A 7,100-nucleotide genomic window follows, 5' to 3' on the forward strand; every position below is an offset into this window, starting at 1 on the left:
ATGTTTAGAAGAAGTCATCCTTGAATTAAATTTTGTTGTGATAAATCCAACACGCAAGTATACGTATCGTTTTAACAAGTAATACTCAGGTAAGTGAGATCGTTCCCACGAGGACTGTAGCTAAGTACCAATCAATTGAATTCTTGTTTCTATTTGGTAGAATCAATAATAAGGTTGAATAATTAAATAACTAAAAATTAAAAAGCAGGATAATAATAATAAAAAGTGTAATTAATTATGGATGAATATTTAGGAAAAAGAATCATGTTGATTTAATTGTCCAATTGTTAATGCTAATTACTATTCTCTTTCTCAATGTGAATGACAGATTATAAAAATTAACCTAACTCTTTCCAGATCTTTTAGGTCCTAAATCACATGTTGTCTAATCATCTCTGAGATAGATTAACATATAATCAGCATTAAGCAATAATCTAAATGTCACAAAGGCTATGCAAATACTTTCGTTTCACATCAAAACCTAGTTTATCCAATTTTAGCATTCCCAATTCTCACTTTTCAGATTTTGAATTAGGATCATAGAACATGTAGAAGGTGATCAATCTTAAACATGCAATTAAACACAAATATGGATAAATTCACAATCAAGAAAGGAGAAATAGCAATTATCATTAACCAAAAGTAATTTCAATCAACATTCATCATCTCCCTAAATAGGAGTTTAGTTCATAAAATCCATAATAACATCCATAATCAAAACTAAAACAGAAATTAACATAGAAATTAAGAGTTTAAGAAAGAACTAGTTGGTGATTGCATTCTGGATCTCCACCATTGCTTCCTCTGCCTCCTTCTTTCACTTTTGGGTCCAATTTCTGCCTCTCTTCCTTCTAAAACACGAGCCCCTTAAATAGAAATTAGGGTTGCTACCTTTGAAAAAGTCAAAAACTGGCCAAAAATTAGGATGCTCATCTTATCACACAATGCAGAGATACAAACTAACTTCAGTATCGAAATAATGTCATAATGGTTTCACTCCATCAAACTAGTCCACAAACCAATAGCCAATATGCTTGTATGCTTACCTCTCTCCACTAATGTTGACAACATTCTTTTCGGAATCAAAAGGACTTTTTAAGGTTAAAATTTATGGCTTAGATATTTGGAAAATGAAAGACAATTTGGCTAAAGATATCATAAGCACAAAAGAACCCACAAGCTTCTCATAATTTTAAAATTTCCCGAAGTGTTCCCACAACTAACCATGATTGAGATTTTTCTACTTTTTTTTCAATCACTACACATCATTGAATTTTTTTTTTATTTCTGATTTTTTTCATTCTTTTCTTTTTTCAAGTGATGCCGAGTTACAATTCTTTCTTTTTTTTCACATGTTTCTCAATCACGCAAGATTTTTTTTTCTTTTCTTCAATACTTCCACACACTATATATTTCACTCCCCCAAACTTATTGTAAGGCTTATGATACCATTCAAAATGTAATGAGGACAAAAACAACAGTGTGAATACATCTTTTAGTTCAATTAGTGAAGAAACGAAACAGGTTTAGGCTCAAAAGGGTTCACTAAGGATATTCATTTTATGGTAGGCTTGAAAGGCTCAAACTATCCAAACAAACTGCCTAAATCATGTTCCTAGAAATGTTGTCAAGGATTTTGCCTCAAAAGAATAAGACATACAAGTTCTAAGCTATTCAATCAATCTTTGTTAGGCTAAAATTAGTCTAAGATTCGGGTCATATTTCGGTTAGTTTTCACTCTTTGTTTCTAGTTTTAGGGCTATATTACGCTTGATTCTTTTGTTTCAGGTCCTCGGGCATTTAAAGAAAGTATGTACAAGAATTGAGGAAAAATGGTGAAAGAATCGAGAAGAAAAACCAAGATTGGTGTCGCTGCCTGTTCCCGTCGCGACGGGGAATTCGCCAGTCGCGACGGGAACTGGCAGAAAGTTTTCAAGAAATTCGAAGTTGAACTCCCGTCGCGACGGGGGCTTTACTAGTCGCGACGGGGACCCTTATGACGGGATTTTTGGGCAGTTTCGTAATTTCACGAATTTTAAAGATGAGAATTGGTTTAAATAGTAAGGGTTCGTGAAAATTAGAGGGCATTCAGAATTGGAACCCTAGAAACAAAGGAGGAGGCTAGAAGAGCGGCTTGTGGCGACCCGGATCAATTGTTTCAACTAGTTCTTTCTCTTCTCTTTAATTTTTCTATGTTCTTTTCTATTCAATGTTAATTATGGATTTGATTATGGATGTTTTGAACTAAACTCCTATTTAGGGAGAATGATGAATGTTGTTTAAGTTTTTCCTAGTTAATGATTAATTGCCATTCCTCCATCTTGATTGTGGATACTATTCATATTTGTGTTTAATTTCCATGTGTAAGATTGATCACCTTTTACATGTTTTATGATCTCAATTCAAAATCTGAAAAGTGAGAATTGAGAATGCTAAAATTGGATAGTCTAGGTTTTGATGTGAAACGAAAGTATTTACATAGCCTTTGTGACATTTAGATTATTGCTTAATGCTGATTTCATGTTAGTTTAATTAAGAGATTAATTAGAGAGCATGAGATTTAGAACCTAGAAGATCTGAAAAGAGCTAGGTTAATTCAAAATCTGTCATTCACTTCAAGAGAAGGATAGCAATTAGACATTAACATTGGTAACTTAACAACAGGATTCGTCTCCCTATTTTCTTATCTTGATTAATCTTCCTTTGTTATTTTTAATTTTCTGAATTGTCTTATTTAATTCATAAAAAGTATTCTTTTACCAGATAGAATCAATAGTATAATTTAGTAGTAATTAGTCCAATTCCCTGTGGTTCGACCTCACCTGTGTGAGTTTACTACTTGATTGCGTATACTTGCGTAGTGATTATAAATTTAGCAATAAGTTTTTGGCGCCGTTGCCGGGGAATTGTATAAAGATTAATATTACCCAAAATTATACTAACTTCTACTTTGGTATATTTTCTCTTGCTGATTTTCTAACTTTTTTCTTGCAATATTTTCTTGATCTATTTCAGGAATCCTAAGTGTATGCGCCGTCAAGGACAAGCAGTCATATTACCAGTTGATCCTGAAATCGAGAAAACCTGCAGGAGGAATCGAAAGAACAAGAGGCAAGAAAGAGTTTCAGCAACTGCTGAAACATCAAAAATCATGGCTGCCAATGTGAACAATAATGCTGGAAACAATGGGGGTAATAACGGCAATAATGGTGGTGCCGTGGAAGACCAAGCTAATGGCCGTAGCTTGAGAGATTACATTCTTCCTACTCTGACGGGAGTGCAGTCATGTATCAGGCCACCGGCAGTGGATGCGAATAACTTTGAGATCAAACCTGCCATACTTCAAATGGTGCAGTCTTCAGTTCAGTTTGGTGGCCTCCCTTCTGAAGATCCTAATCTGCATCTCTCGAACTTCATGGAACTTTGTGAGACTTTTAAAGTCAATGGAGTTAGTGATGATGCCATTCGACTGAGACTGTTTCCATTCTCGCTCAGAGAACGAGCCAAGAGTTGGTTGAACTCCTTGCCACCCAATTCTATTGCCACCTGGAATGATCTGGCAACAAAATTCTTGTCAAAGTTCTTTCCTCCAGCCAAGTCTGCAAAGCTGAGAGGAGAAATCAATAACTTCTGCCAACAAGATAATGAATCTCTCCATGAGGCTTGGGAGAGGTTTAAAGATCTGATCAGGAGGTGTCCTCATCACGGTATAGAGAAGTGGATGTTGGTTCACAACTTCTACAACGGGTTGGTTGGTAATACTAGAACTCTAATAGATGCAGCAGCGGGCGGAGCTTTTATGAGAAAGAGTGCTAATGAGGCTTATGATCTATTGGAGGAGATGGCTCTAAACAATCAGCAGTGGCCAACTGAAAGGAGTCAATCTAAGAAGGTAGCTGGTGTGTTAGAAGTTGATGCCATCACAAAGTTAACAGCTCAGGTTGAGGCATTGACAAAAATAATTGCAGGGCAAGCTAAACAAGCCCAAATTGTTTGTGAGTTATGTGGAGGAAGTCATCACTTTTCGGAGTGCCAAGCGGATGTGGATGATTTGCCAATGGATGAAGCTAAGGCCATTGGGAATTTTTCACAGAACAACAACAACAACAATTATGGGTTCAACCAGGGTAACAACCGAAGAAACAGTGGGTTCTATCAGCAACGAAATCAGAACCAGCAGTTTAATCAGCAACAAGCCTCTGGTGGAAATTCTAGTTTGCAAACAGATTTACTGCTTCAATTTATGACTGAAACTAGAGCCTCTATTAAAACTCTAGAAACTCAAATGGAACAATTGGCTACTCAAGTGGAAAAACAAGCTCAAGGAAATTCGCCTAGCACTAATGATGCAAAAGGAAAAATTTCCTTAAGGAGTGGAAAGAAATATGATGGGCCTGAGATGATACAACCAGTGGATGAAGAGATTAAAGTTCAAACAACACCAACTCAAGCATCATCAGATAAGAAGATTACTGATAGTCCAGCACCACCACAGCAGTCTCCACCAATCAGTATTGATCATCATGTGAAAATACCCTATCCTCAGAGACTCCGAAAGACCAATCTAGACAAGCAGTTCACAAAATTTCTAGAGGTCTTTAAAAGACTACACATCAACATTCCTTTTGCTGAAGCCTTGGAACAAATGCCCCGTTATGTGAAGTTCATGAAGGAGATATTGTCTAAGAAGAGAAAATTGGAGGACGATGAAACAGTGGCATTAACTGAGGAGTGTAGCGCCATTTTGCAAAAGAAACTACCGCCCAAGCTTAAAGATCCGGGTAGTTTCAATATTCCATGCTCTATAGGGGGTTCGGTGGAAACTAAAGCTCTATGTGATCTGGGAGCAAGTATTAATCTAATGCCCTTGTCTGTCTTCAAAAGGCTAGGATTGGGAAAAGCAAAGCCCACAACAGTGACTTTACAACTAGCGGATCGTTCTTTGACTCATCCTCGTGGGATAATTGAAGATGTACTGGTGAAGGTTGGTAAGTTTATCTTCCCTGCTGATTTCCTAATTCTTGATATGGAGGAAGATTCAACTATTCCCATTATTTTGGGAAGACCATTCTTAGCCACAGGCCGAGCATTAATAGATGTTCAAAATGGAGAGTTAAAGTTGAGAGTGCAAGATGAAGAGGTCAATTTTAATGTTTTTGCCCCAAGTGACATTCCTACCTGTTGCAAGATTGAGATGGTGAAGGGTTCTTTTGTTAAAGCTGATAAGAAGAAAGCAAAGCCTAAAGAGCGACTTCGAACGATTCAGCGTCATTGGAAAAGATTGATGTGTGGTAGTTTTGAAGGTGAGCTTACTCTTGTGCGAAACTCTGAAATCAACACGATTGGTGGTAAATTTTCTTCATTTAGTACGAGGGCTCTTTTGGATGAAAAGGGTCCGCCCAACCCCTTCTGATTGGGGTTCAGGTAAGTCCTCCTCACCTTGAGTATAATAGCACATTGGGGACAATGTCATATTTAGTTTGGGGGGAGAGACTTAAAATTTTTAAATTCTGCACTTTAATTTCTGCATTTTAATTATCTGTTTTAGTTTTCTTTGTTTTAGTTAAGGAATGGCAATAAGCTTGACGATAGTTGTATACTGCTGATTAGTGTGATGTGATCTGAAATTGTAAAATAACTGTGTGCTTGATTCTGCTAACTCTTTGGATTAGTTTGGATGCTTAGAAACCTGTGTTTATCTGCAAAAATATTCAATCTGTGAAAATTGTTATAATTGTTTTACTATGGTTTGTGGTAAGATTGACAGGATAGTTTAGAACTTGCATGTTTATTCTCTTGAGACGAAATCCTTGATAGTGTTCAATTGGAATATGATTTAGGCATTTGTTGGATAGTTTGAGCCTTTCAAGCCTACCGTAATAAGATGTATCCCTAGTTAACCTTTTGAGCCTGAACCTGTTATGTTTTTCACCCATCGATTTGAAAAATTGCAACCACACTATTAATTTTTCTTCACCATGTTATCCATGATATCATAAGCTACATAATTAGTTTGGGGGAGGAGAAACATTTAGTGTGAGGAAATAGTGAGAGGGAGAAAAAAAACTTGTAAGATTGAGAAGAGGAAAATTGTGTAATTCAATGTCACTGAAAAAAAATGAAATATGATGAAAAAAAACACACAATAAAAAGTGAAAATATGTGTGAAAAAAAAAAGAAAAAAATTTCAGTGATGTTGAAAAATAATAGAGACGTCTTCTATCAATCTTGGTAAATCTGGGAATATTATGGGATCTTAGAAGAAAGAAAAGTAAGAAGCTTGTGGGTTCTGTTTGCGTGCCTATGATATCTTGAGCCAAAATTGTCTTTTGCCTATCCTTGAATATCTGAGCCATACTACCTAAAGCCTTGAAAAGACCTAATGATTCCAAAGAATACTGTTAACATTAGTGGAGAAAGGTAAGCATGCAAGCTTATGAGTTATCGGGTTGTGGAACTGTTAGAAAGAGTAAAACTTTTATAACAATGTTTCACATTTGAATAAATTTTTGCAGTTGTACATAGTGTTATAAACTGAGCATCTAAATTAATTGTTAGAGTTGGTAGAATTGAAATTCTAGTTTGCGCAATAGAAGAGAACAACACATGAGGTAGTAGTATTATGATTATCTGATAGCGTAGTTAGTAGATTAGTAGTTAGTAGTATTTATCTTACTCGAGGGCGAGTAAGAATCTAGTTTGGGGGAATTTGTTAGGCTAAAATTAGTCTAAGATTCGGGTCATATTTCGGTTAGTTTTCACTCTTTGTTTCTAGTTTTAGGGCTATATTACGCTTGATTCTTTTGTTTCAGGTCCTCGGGCATTTAAAGAAAGTATGTACAAGAATTGAGGAAAAATGGTGAAAGAATCGAGAAGAAAAACCAAGATTGGTGTCGCTGCCTGTTCCCGTCGCGACGGGGAATTTGCCAGTTGCGACGGGAACTGGCAGAAAGTTTTCAAGAAATTCGAAGTTGAACTCCCGTCGCGACGGGGGCTTTGCCAGTCGCGACGCGGACCCTTATGACGGGATTTTTGGGCAGTTTCGTAATTTCACGAATTTTAAAGATGAGAATTGGTTTAAATAGTAAGGGTTCGTGAAA

General features: G+C 36.4%; 1 non-coding gene across 1 annotated transcript; it reads right to left on the bottom strand.

Moving 5' to 3' along the window:
• Nucleotides 1–3,604: 3,604 nt before the first annotated feature.
• Nucleotides 3,605–3,711, bottom strand: LOC133032841 (small nucleolar RNA R71). The gene has a single exon (XR_009685431.1). It is a non-coding gene; the product is annotated as a small nucleolar RNA R71 (small nucleolar RNA).
• Between the last annotated feature and the right edge of the window lie 3,389 nt (nt 3,712–7,100).

This window comes from Cannabis sativa, chromosome X (genome assembly GCF_029168945.1).
Source record: "Cannabis sativa cultivar Pink pepper isolate KNU-18-1 chromosome X, ASM2916894v1, whole genome shotgun sequence".
In the NCBI taxonomy this organism is placed as follows: domain Eukaryota; kingdom Viridiplantae; phylum Streptophyta; class Magnoliopsida; order Rosales; family Cannabaceae; genus Cannabis; species Cannabis sativa.